Raw genomic sequence first — 13,445 nt, 5'->3', positions numbered from 1 at the left:
TATTCTAAAGGTAAAACACCTATGTTCAAATCCTGGTTCACCACCTAATCAGCTAGATGCCTTTGGGAAAGTTACTAAATTTCTTTTTGCTTGTTTCTTCATCTGTAAAATGGGGATAAATGTACACCTAACCTTATTGGATTAAAGTAGGATTGATGGATAATGCATATAATCACCACATTTTTTTCCTATTTATCAATGAAGAGTTTTTAAAAAGTAGAGACTTAAGTATTATCTATTCCGTTCTTTTGCATCATCAACAGTACAGTGCTGGTGGAAATCCAGTAAGGTGCTTCTAAAGCAAAACACTGAACCTCTCACTTTACATCTTCTTGCAGCAAGCTGAGTTCCTGATCCTAAGACAGCTTTGGTAATACTGTATTTGGTCAGCTTGAAAAGTCAGGCCCACACAGAAAGCCATACTAAAGGCAGCAATTTTAGATGCCCATGGTTACTCTGTAAAGAAGAATACTTTCTAAAGATGTTTGAGCCTTTTTTTTCTTCCTTTTTAACAAAATAAATTATTTAGGCTTTATTTAATGTCATTTAAAGATTACGTTTTATTGAAATCATGATTTATGAAGCAAGCATTCTTATCCTCAGAATTAGGATTTGTTTTGGGTGTATGTAACAAAACTTTAACAATGATTCAAACAAAATAGACATTTATTTCCATACATGAAAGTAAACTAGCACAGCAGCTTTGCCTCACACAATTGTTGGGTATCCATTTTTAGGTATTACATTTTCTGTTCCACAATCCTTATGTTTACTGTCATCTGTACAGTCCAGAGTGGATTATGGCATAAATACTTAAGAAGCAGCAAGATGGAGAAAGAGGGAAAGGGGAAGAGATGACTCAGAAATTCACCTTCCATTGGTCACAACTTTGTCCTGTGGCTGCAAAGCCAGGAATTGGCATGATCATATCCTCAACTAAAACAGCTAAATGAATGCTAAATGAAGAATAATAATTTTGAAAGTAGCGAGTCGCGCAGAACGCGCCGAATCAGCCCGCTGCAGACAGGCAGGTCTGTGTACGCGCTACCGAGGTCCTGAGTCACGCGGAAGACACCGAATCACCCCGATGCAGACAGGCAGCCACCTGATTCCACACTACAAAGAAGCGGAGGACACCAGACCACCAGACCAAGGTACTGAGTCCCACTGTTCCCGACCCAGAGGTAGGGGCTTCTGAGCCATCGTCGCACTGCTTCTGGTCCAGAGGAAGGGGCTTCCCGGTCACCATCCGTCCCACTGCTCCCAGCCCAGGGGAAAGGGCTTTTGGGCCACCTTCTGTCCCGCCGCTCCTGGCCCAGAGGAAGGGGCTTCTGGGCCACCATCCCTCCCACCGCTCCCGGCCCAGAGGGAGGGGCTTCTGAGCCACCATCCCACTGCGCCTGGTCCAGAGGAAGGGGTTTCCCGGCCACCATCCCTCCGGCTGCTCCCAGCCCACAGGAAAGGGCTTTTGGGTCACCATCCCTACCGCTGCTCCCGGCCCCTGTCCCACCTCTCCCAGCTCAGAGGAGGTAATCCGTGCAGGCGCTAACAGCCCCCTGCCCCAGTTGAAATGAGAAAACACGTAAATAAGTCTCAAAACCAGACTTCCAGATCACCTACAGCAACCCCAAAGGGAAATGAGATGGAACACTCTGATACTCAACCACCTGGACCCACTGAACTGGCAACAAAAGGGGATCTGGAACAAATGAAATCAGAAATAATTTCTCAGATAACAGGAGAAATTGTGCCCCTAGTGCCACATATGATTACTAAATCTAGAGAGGAGCTCAGAAACATGATGGAATCCCAACATAGGAAACAAATGGAATCCATAAAACAGATGCAATTAGATTTCTAGGAGATGAAAAACTCCATTGAAAGTCTACACAGCAGAATGAGCCAGTGTGAGGACAGAATTTCAGATATAGAAGATAAGATTGCAATTAGTGACCAGGAAAAGAAAAATTGCTTCAAAATTATAAGGGAACATGAGAAATCAATCCAGCAGCTGCTAGATGATGCAAAAAAGACTAACATAAGACTGATTGGGCTCAATGAAGAAACAGGAGAGAGTGGAGATGACATAAAAAATCTCTTCACAGAAATAATGGCAGAAAACTTCCCAAGCAGGGGAAAAGAACTTGACATACAGCTAAGTGAGGCATAGAGGACTCCAAATAGCCTTGATCAAAAAAAATCTGCACGTAGGCCTATAATTGTTAAGATTCCAGAAACACAACAGAAGAACAAAGTTCTCCAAGCAGTCAGAAAAAAGACACAAATCACATACAAAGGAAAGCCCATCAGAATCACAGCAGACTTCTCAACACAAACCCTCAAGCCAAGAAGAGCTGGGAGGGACATATTCCAAGCCTGAAAAGAAAACAGCCTCCAAACCAGATTGATGTACCCTGCAAAACTATCTTTCAAAATGGATGGAGAAATAAGGTACTTTCATGACAAAGAACACCTTAGGAACTTTGTGAATACCAAACCAGCACTCCAAAGAATTTTACACAATATCCTAGGAACAGACATTGAGGATCACAACCCCAGGAAGCAAAGCAGAATGAACCCATCTGGCATGACAAGAAATTAAATGTAAAGGGGGAGAACCCAACAAAAACAAAAAGTCATGGCAATGACAAGTCAATACATTTCAGTTATAACCATCAACGTTAATGGTCTCAATTCACCAATCAAAAGAAATACACTAGCAGAACGGGTCAAGAAGCAAAATCAAATAATATGCTGCATACAAGAAACACACTTAATTCAAAAGGAAACTCATAGACTGAAAGTTAAAGGGTGGAAAACAATACTGCATGGGACGGGAACCCGAAAAAAAGCAGGAGTAGCTATCCTCTTTGCAGATCAAGTAGATTTCAAACCAACACTGATTAAGAGAGATGAAGGACACTACATCCTTGTAAAAGGAAGAATCCAAGAGGAAGAGATGACAATCATAAATATCTGTGCACCAAACACTAGTGCACCCAACTATATAAAACAAATACTAATGGACATGAAAAGTCATATATGCACTAATACGCTTGTAGTGGGGGACCTCAACACCCCACTGTCACAAATAGATAGATCAACTAGACTAAAAATAAGTAACGAAATACTAGAACTCAATCGAACTCTTGAACAAATGAACTTAACAGATGTTTACAGAGTGTTCCACCCCACAAAATCAGAATACACATTCTTCTCAGCTGCACATGGGTCATTCTCCAAAATAGACCACATACTCACACACAGAACATGTTTAAGTAAGTGCAAAGGAATTGAAGTTATCCCCTGTATATTATCAGACCATAGTGTGATGAAATTGGAGATCCATAGCAAAGAAACTCAAAAAACTTGATAAATATGTGGAAATTGAACAACACACTTCTGAATAACCAATGGGTCACAGAGGAAATTAAGAAATCAGACAGTTCCTTCAATTAAATGACAATGACAATACAACATATCAGAATCTATGGGACACAATGAAAGCAGTCTTACGAGGGAAATTCATAGCATTGAATACGCATATTAGGAAAACAGAATGAGCCCAGTTAAACAACCTGATGCTGAACCTCAAGCTTCTAGAAAAAGAAGAGCTGGACAACCCCAAAGCTCATACAAGGGAGGAAATTATAAAGATGAGAGGAGAAATCAATGCAATGGAGACTAAGAGAATGATACAAAAAAATCAATGAAGCCAAGAGTTGGTTCTTTGAAAGAATCAACAAAATTGACCAACCTTTAGCCAACCTTGTCAGAAAAATGAAAGAAAAGGCCCAAATCCATGCAATTAGGAATGAAAAGGGTGAAATTACAACAGGCCCAGCAGAAATCCAGATGATTATCAATACCTACTTCCAGAACCTATACCCCAATAAGATGGACAACACAGAAGAAATGGACAGATTCCTAGATACATATGAATTACCAAAGTTGAACGAAGAAGACCTAAAAATTCTGAACAACCCAATATCAACCAAGGAAATTGAAAATATAATTAAAAACTTATCAACTAAGAAAAGCCCGGGCCCTGATGGCTTCACTGCTGAATTCTACAAGACATTTAGAGAGGAACTGCTGCCACTACTGTTTAAACTCTTCAATGAAATTGAAAGGGAAGCAGTACTCCCAAATTCATTCCTGGAAGCAAGCATCACCTTGATCCCCAAAGCAGACAAAGACCCAACTGCAAAAGAGAACTATAGGCCAATCTCACTAATGAACATAAATGCAAAAATCCTTAATAAGATACTGGCAAACAGAATGCAGAAGATCATCAAGAAGATCATACACCCTGATCAAGTGGGATTCATCCCAGGGATGCAGGGATGGTTCAATATATGCAAATCAATCAATGTAATACACTATATCAATAGAGCCATGGACAAAAACCATATAATTATCTCCATAGACACAGAAAAAGCATTTGACAAAATCCAACATGCATTTATGATAAAAACCCTACAAAAAATTGGAATAGAGGATCTCTACCTCAAACTGATAGAAGCCATCTATGAAAAACCAATAGCCAGTATCCTACCTAATGGTCAAAAACTGAAATCCTTCACACTAAAATCAGGAACAAGACAAGGATGTCCACTGTCACCACTCTTGTTCAATATAGTTCTGGAAACATTAGCCATGGCAATTAGACAAGAGAAAGAAATAAAAGGAATAAAGATAGGTAATGAAGAAGTCAAATTGTCATTATTTGCAGATGACATGATACTCTATATAGAAGACCCAAGAACTCCACCAAAAGTCTTCTAGACTTAATACCAAATTCAGTCAAGTAGCTGGTTACAAGGTCAACACACAAAAATCAATAGCTTTCCTCTACACCAATGACAGACTCACAGAGAGAGAAATAGGGCAAATAATTCCTTTCACAATAGCATCCAAAAAACTGAAATACCTAGGAATCATCCTAATGAAAGAAATCAAAGACCTCTTCTCTGAAAACTATGGCACTCTGAAAAGAGAGATTGAAGATGATATCAGAAAATGGACAGACATCCCCTGCTCCTGGGTAGGAGGGATTAATAGTGAAAATGGCCATACTTCCAAAACTACTCTATAGATTTAATGCAATTCCAGTTGAGATCCCAGCAGCATACTTCATAGACCTCGAGAAAACAATCCAAAAATTCATTTGGAACAAGAAGAGACCCAGAATAGCAAAAGCAATTTTAGGTAACAGAGACATGGCAGGGGGTATCACAATCCCCAACCTGCAACTGTACTACAAAGCTACTGTGATAAAAACAGCATGGTACTGGCAAAGAAACAGATTCGAGGACCAGTGGAACAGATTAGAAGATGCAGAAACAACGCCAGACACACTCAGCCATCTCATCTTCGTCAAAGGAGCCAAACACCCTCACTGGAGGAAAGATAGCCTCTTTAATAAATGGTGCTGGAAAAATTGGGCTTCAACTTGCCAAAGATTAAAACTAGACCTGTATCTCTCACCATGCACTAAACTAAAATCAAAATGGATTAAAGATCTAAATATTAAAATAGAAACTCTGAACCAGTTGGAACAGAGGTTAGGTAGAACCCTTGAAGACATCGGTGTAGGAAAAGATTTTATGAACAAAACCTCAGTTGCCCATGAACTAGCACAAACAATCAACAAATGGGATTTCTTATTAAAAGGCTTCTGCACAGCAAGAGAAACCACCAGCAATGTGAAGAGACAACCCACAATGTGGGAAAAAATCTTCACCTGCTCTTCCTCAGACAAAGGTCTACTATCTCGAATCTATAAAGAACTTAAAAAGATCAGACCTCCCAAATTTAAAGACCCAATCCAAAAATGGGCATCTGAAATGAACAGACATTTCTCAGACAAAGATGTAGAAATAGCAAATAAATACATGAAAAAAATGTTCAACATCACTGGTCATTCGAGAGATGCAAATGAAAACAACACTGAGATTCCACTTCACTCCAGAAAGAGTGGCTGCTATCATGAAATCAACCAATAACAAATGCTGGCAGGGCTGTGGGGAAAGAGGAACCCTGCTCCACTGCTGGTGAGAGTGTAGACTGGTGCAACCACTGTGGAAATCAGTATGGACATACCTCAAAGAACTAGGACTGGAAGTCCCATTTGAACCCGCTATTCCACTGCTGGGGATCTTCCCCAAAGAATTAAAAGAATCATACCACAGTGATATATGTGTGCCCATGTTCATAGCAGCGCAGTTTGTAATAACTAAAACTTGGAAACAGCCCAAATGTCCATCAACTGGAGACTGGATAAAGAAAATGTGGTTTTTTCATAAAATGGAGTACTACTCAGCCATAAAAAATGAGAAATTAGAGACATTTATAGCTAAGTGGATGCACATTGAGGCAATACTCTTAAGTGAAATAAATAGGACACACATGTGTAAATACTGAATAGTTTCTCTGGTGTGAGAAACTGAAAAGTGTAAATAAGGACTAAATGTATAATAGGTAATGTGAAATAGGAAGAAAGGGGGCAAAGGGGAAGGAAGTGGGAGGGCTAGGGGAAAAGATAGAAGGGAATGGGATTAATATGAGAAAATGGAAAAACAGGAACAAAATCTTTGTAAATAGGGAGGACTGGAGGGGTTGAAGGGAGGGCTGGGCAAGGGTGAAAAATAAGAACCAAGAGAGACTATGTAAAGGTGCAAATTTCCAATGATGAATGTCATTATATTGTATACCTAAAATGTACCAATGATTAGAATGAATAATTGATAATGTCAAATAGGAAGAAAAGGTCCAAAGAGGTAGGGGTAGTGGGAGGCACTTGGGAAAGGAAAGAAGGCAAAGGAAAAAATGATGAGAAATGGAAAAAATGGAAATAAAGTCTTTGTAAATAGGGAAGGGTGGAGGGCATGAAGGGAGGGCTAGGAATGGGGAAAAAAGAAGTAACAAGATGCATTATATAAAGGTCCAATTCCCAATGAGAAATGTAATTGTGTTGTATACCTACAATGTACCAATAAAAGAATTTAATACAAAAAAAAGAAAGTAAATTAGCAACCACTACCACAGTAGTACAGTTTTTATTAAAAGAATTCTTCAATTTTTGAAGCTCTTTCTGATCAGAGTTCAAAGCTCTACCATGTCACATTGTAAGTTGAGATCTGAGAAGTCCTGAAAAAGAATTAGGTTTTTTTTAAACCCCTCCATGACCTTTTATCATCTGGCTTCTAGCCATTCCTCCTAAAGTGTCCTAAAGTGTTTTATGCTTTTTATTAATGTAAATATACTTAGTGCATATATTATAAATATGTAGCTGGAAAAATTTTCATGTTTTAACAAGCCCAGGTAAATAACACCCACATTAAGAAAAAAAACCTACCTCGTCTTCCAGTCATTACCTGTTTCCTGAGGATAACCACTTTCTTGACTTCTTGCAACATTAGTTTTGCTCTTTTTGTACCTCACTGGCTTTTTCAGTAAGGACTTAATCTTTATTTATTTTACTGGACCTATAAATTTCTTGTGAGTCCAGAGCACTGGCACAATTATAGAATCATCATGGAACTTCTTTTTCGATTTCACCTCTTAAAGTTCTGCCTTGTGCTATTATCTCATTCCATACAATGCTCAGGCAGTCCCTATGATTCTTCAGGCTTTGTTGCCATCTATATCCCCGCCTATAGTCTAGATCACTCTCCTGAGCTCAAGAAACATACCTGGGCATTAAATATCTCCACTTGCTTTTCCTACATGCACCTCTTACTCACCAATATAACCTATCAAAAATGGCAACCATCATCAGTACTCCTTCCTTGCTCCCACAGTGTTCCCTATATTCTCCATATTAGGGAACAACATCTCTATCCACCAGCTACAAACTGGAAAACAATCATTTTCCTTGCCAGACATGGTGGCACATATCTGTAATTCCAGCAGGCTAGAAGACTGGGGCAGGAGGATTGCAAGTTCCAGTTTAGCTGGGCAACTTAGCAACTTAGTGAATCCCTCTCTCAAAATAAAAAATAATAGTGCTTGCTTAAGCTACATAAATTCTAAAATTGGTACAATACTGAGACAATTAGCATGGCCCCTTTGCAAGGAGGATGTACAAATTTGTGAAGTGTTTCATATTTTTAAAATATAAAAAATGATAAAAGTGGTGGGGGGAGGCTGGGGATGTAGCAACCATCTCTATTTAATCAACTTTCAGAGCTACAGTTCCACTGTCCAAATGTCTCCTACTTTTGCTTATCATCCTTTCCAATCCCTACAATTTTGCTTTGTTCACTATCACCTCATCCATATTAACTAGTCTTGAATTACAGGGGTTTTTTGTTTTGTTTTGTTTTGTTTATTTTTTTCCCATTAAGTTTATTGGTACATTTTCAGTATAAAATACAGTTACATTCATCATTGGGATCTTGTACCTTTACATGAGTCTCTTGGTTCTTATTTTTTTTCCCCTTCCCTTGCCCTCCCTTCACCCCCTCCACCCTTCCCTATTTGCAAAGATTTTGTTTCCATTTTTTTTTCCTCTTTTCATATTTTTTCTTTTCCCTTTTTTCCCTTCCCCTACCCCTCCCAATTCCTCTGGTCTTTTAGAGTTTTTCTTCCTGTTACACAATATCAGTTATATATTTTTTAAATTACAATGTTAAGATCTAGGAGATATTACTACAGATTTTACAGAGTTTAAAAGGATATAGAAAGCATATTACAAAAATCTTTTTTGAAATAAATTTGACAACTTCTAAGAAGTACCTTGGAAGACAAATTAATGAAACTAACTCTGGAGGAAATACAAAATTTGAATAGCACCTATTAAAGTATATTGCTAGCTTGAAAACCTACCTATATGACAACAGCAGGTTCATAAACACTTTAACTGATAAATTATATCAAACAAAGCAGAAAAAAGAAGGAACACTTCTCCCCTCATTTTAGGAACTCAACATTGTGCTAATCCTAAAACTGGATAAAGGTAATAGAAGAAAAAAGTATGAACATAGATAGAAATTTGTTTAACAAAACAAACTATTAGAAGTCAGATCTGGCAGGATGTAGAAAGTGGTTTTGTTATAGGGATGGCAGTGTTGGTTCAGCATTGGAAGATCCACCCTCAAAAGTCATCATTTTAACAGAGGAAAGGAAAAAGCCATATGATCCTGTCACTAGTTGGAGAAAAAGTATTGGACTAAATTCCACAGCTGTTCATGGTAAAAGCTATCAGGAGACTAGAAGTAGAAGAGAACCTTCTCAACAGATTAAAGACATGTACTCCATACTTCCAGCGAGAATCCCTTATATAAATAGAGAAGATACAATGCTTTCTCCTTAAGGTGGGGAACAAGGGCAGATATACTTACTCTTTATCTGTCCATTAAACTTTGAAACTTAGTCCCCACCAAAATAGTCTGGCAATAAAATAACATAACTAGGATAGGATTGGCACAGCAGAAGCAAAATCTTTATATGTAGATAAAATGATCATCTACAGAGAAAATACTAAGAAATCTCTAGGAGCCCCTAGAACTTGTACTTGAATTTACCAGGATTAGAAAACACAAGGTATATATAAAAATTCAAGTCTGTGTATACTTGCTATAAATGAAGAATTGGATATTGAAATTTAAAAGTTATGTAGGAGTACAAAGGACCTAGAAAAGTTAAAAACAAAACTAAAAACAAAACCAGTGTTGGAAGATGTTTAGTACCTAATTTTAAGACTTCTTCTAAAGCTACAGTAATCAAGGCAGTGTTGGTGTAAGGAAAGACATATAGATCATTGGAATAAAACAGAGAATCTAGAAATAGAACCACACATATATGGTCCACTGAGTTTTGAAAGGTTATTTAACATTAGCATTTTATAGAACATAAACTCAATTCAAGAGCCGAGGAAGAGATAGTGTTTTCAGCAAATGGCACTAGAACACCTGATATCTGTATATAAAAAATTAACCTCAGTGCTTTTTTTCCATACATGAAAATAACTTGAAGGGATCTATGAACCTAAATAAGAAAGCCTAAAAGTATAAAACTTTAAGAAGAAATTATAAGGGAAAATGTTTATGAATTCAGGGTAGGCAAGAACTACCTAAGATACAAAAAACATGATGTATAAAAGAAAAAAATTGATAAATGAGATTCCATCAAAATTTAGAACTTTAAATGACATCATTAAAATGAAAAGTAGTCCTTAAGCAGACCATATTTACAATACATATAACCTATGACCAGAATATATAAAGAATTCTTAGAGCTCATTAATAGACAACCCAATTAAAATGTAGACATAAGAAGATGATAAATAGCCAGTACAGCACAAGGAAAGGTGTGCAATTCTAGAATCAGAAAACTAATCAGTACAATAATAAGATTGAATTATACACTCATTAGGGAGATGAAGTTCAAAGTTTTAAAAGCCTTGTCATGACTTTTTCTTTTTGTTGGATTCTCCCCCTTTGCGTTTAATATGTCACACCCAATGGATTCATTCTGCTGGGCTTCCTGGGGTTGTGATCCTCATTGTCTTTTCCTAGGGTATTGTCTAAAATTTTTTGGAGTGCCCGTTTGGTATTCATGAAGTTCCTGAGGTGCTCTTTGTCATGAAAGTATCTTATTTCTCCATCCATTTTGAAGGATAGTTTTGCAGGGTACATCAGTCTGGGTTGGAGGCTGTTTTCCTTTAGGGCTTGAAATACATCACTCCAAGCTCTTCTTGCCTTGAGGGTTTGCATTGAGAAGTCTGCTGTGATTCTGATGGGCTTTCCTTTGTATGTGATTTGTGTCTTTTCTCTCACTGCTTGTAGAATTTTGTTCTTCTGTTGGATTTTTGAATTACAGTTTTAAAATTGAACTATTTCAATGGAAATAAAATGTCAAAAGTGTAAAGCTGCTAGTGTTGGGTAATTGTTACAAGACATGTTAAAAATATGTACCTTTTCATCAGATTTTAGATCCAGCCATATCCCATGTTGACTTTTTTACATAAACAGCATAATGAAGACCCTTTTTAAGTGGCTAGGAAAAAAATTAACTTGTGTAAAAAATGAAGTGTAACCATCAAAGAACATCATACAATAGGTCTAATGTTAATTTACTTGCACAAAAGCCTCAAGCTTTTTATGATATCCCTCTATTTGATGCCTGAGGATTTTAAGATAAAAATGTGCACTATCCATTTTTGGAGCAGACTCTCAGAGGGGAATCCAGCATAGTGAATTTTCATTCCTCTTAGAAGAGAAATGTTAGAAGGGCTAGCGTATTTTTATAGCTAAGATTGTGCAAAAAGATGGCACAAACTCCAAAAGGCAAGAGATCAGTGAGTTGACTGAGGACTTGAAGGAAATGCTGACAAAACCTTATTCTAAGAATCTGTAAGGGTATCTGAATCTACTGTTACTGTAAAACTCATGTGCTGTGCTGAAAATCTTAAAACATTACTATTTAAAGAATGTTTTTTGTTTGTTTTTTTTGTTACTGGGGATCGAACTCGGGTCCTTGCGCTTGCAAGGCAGGCGGCGGAACCACTGAGCTAAATCCCCAGCCCAATTTAAAGAATCTTTAAAAGTCTCTTAAAGGTTTTTAGCACTTAATCAGATCATAAGAGAATGACCTAAAACATAAACAGTCAATCAGGGTCAAAACAAGTAGGCTTTCTGGAAATTTGAGCCTCACAAAATCATAAGAATGGGAAATAAAAATACTTAATCCAGTTAAAGTCACTAATATTTAGAAAGCCTCCCTTACTTGAGGGCATATTTCCTTGCTTTTAGTGCAAGAGCCTATTTATTCCATGGAAAATACAGAGAACTATTGTGTTGAGATCTAGTGAAACAAGCAAGGACCAAACAAATCTCTAACAAACAGCTCTTTATTACCATAAAAATACCCTAGCCTCCCTGTTCCCCTGAATTGCTCCAGTGTCTGACTCCAGGGCTCAAAAAAAAAAAAGCCCTGTACATCCACCTTCCTCAAACACATGAGCATTTTGGAACTGGTCTTACTATTTGTCCCCAGCCTGATAGGGACCAGCAAATCAGGGTGGAGCCTCTTAAAGCCTGCTTGAGGCAGAACAGACAGACCTTCATATAGGGTGACAGTTGATTTGTTCTCACCAGTGCTTGGTGCAATACCCTTGATAAAATGTGTAGAACCCAGCTGTCACTAGAAATTGGTTTGCACCTCAGCACACAATGGATTAGTCACTGGTCTATGTGCATTCACAGAAATACATTTCAGACAACTAAGCATGTTTGGCTTTGTTTCCAGAGAATCTTTAGAGATTACTATTAAATGTTACTAATTATTTCAACTGACAGATATTGCACGTATACAAGTTACATGCTCTCTTTTTGGTTTGATTTTTTGTTGTTTTGAGACAGGTCTTGCTATGTAGTTCAGGCTGGCCTTGAACTCACTAGCACAGTCAGGCCTTGAACTTGTGATTGTCCCACGTCAGCCTCCCAAATGCTGGGATTATAGATCTATGCCATTATACCTGGTCATCCTCTCTTTTTAACCCTAAAATAGTCCTGCAATATAGGATTAGGTCCATAAACTACAGGTGGGGAAACCAGGGTGTAAAGAGGTTAAGTGATAGCCCTAGATTTCAAAGGCAGCTAGCCTGATTCTGTATTGTTTTCTATACTTTGCTTCTTTAAACCTCCTTAATGAAGTTAAAGCTGCAGCCACCAGGTCCTCATTTCCCAAATGTGGAATAACTACATACAAAACATACTTGGTTATTCTGATAACTGAAACTGATATCCACCTAAGATCATTTTGATTTAAAAATTTCCCCTAAACTTATTAAGATGATAAAAATAGAATAGTGATAAACATGATTGCGCCACCTATCTCATGTAGACTAGCTGTTCTATAATCTTTGCTTTCTTCTCTGCTTGTTACTGCTGAAAACTAAAAGCTACAATGTGGCTTAGGCTCTTGCTGGACTGAGCTCCTTGAAGGAAAGGGCAATTTGATTTTGCATTCTTAAAGCCTCCCACACACAATACAACTGGAGGGACTTGTTTCATAAATGTTTTGTGACATTGACAGGAAGTTTGCAGTGGTACAACAACTTTATTGAGGTTTGCTTTTGTAGGTAGTCATCTAACAAAGCTATCCCTGTACACTGTTTAGAATTTGCTTGAGAGGTACAAACTTAAATACAAGAAATGATATCAACAGAAGGAAAGACTATTCATTCTCCTTCTGTTTCCAAGTGATGCCTTCTTCAGCCTTGACATCTTGGTAGCAAATAAGACTTTCAGGGTTTTTTTTGTTTTATCTGGTTCAAATTCACATTATGAAGGAGAAACCACCACAACTAACAAATTATGCTGGAATGCCACCCATGTTATGCCTGGCTTATTTTAATAATGTCACAGTCTGAACTTTCTGTGAGAGAAAAATAATGTCAATTTCTGCTGCCTGAAAATGGAGGTATTACATAGAAC

At 37.8% G+C, this 13,445-nt stretch overlaps 1 protein-coding gene and 1 non-coding gene across 5 annotated transcripts in view; one reads left to right on the top strand and one right to left on the bottom strand.

Moving 5' to 3' along the window:
* The window catches only part of Ccdc83 (coiled-coil domain containing 83), a 77,796-nt gene that overhangs the window by 14,303 nt on the left and 50,048 nt on the right, over positions 1 to 13,445 (bottom strand). The window lies entirely within an intron of this gene.
* On the top strand, positions 8,010 to 8,116 carry LOC147827842 (U6 spliceosomal RNA). Its single transcript, XR_015451699.1, has one exon. It is a non-coding gene; the product is annotated as a U6 spliceosomal RNA (small nuclear RNA).

The sequence above is a fragment of the Heterocephalus glaber genome, unplaced genomic scaffold, assembly GCF_053883595.1.
Source record: "Heterocephalus glaber isolate CG9 unplaced genomic scaffold, H.glaber_assembly_v1.0 deba00001429, whole genome shotgun sequence".
Classification (NCBI taxonomy): domain Eukaryota; kingdom Metazoa; phylum Chordata; class Mammalia; order Rodentia; family Bathyergidae; genus Heterocephalus; species Heterocephalus glaber.
This window is presented reverse-complemented; position numbering and strand designations above follow the sequence as displayed.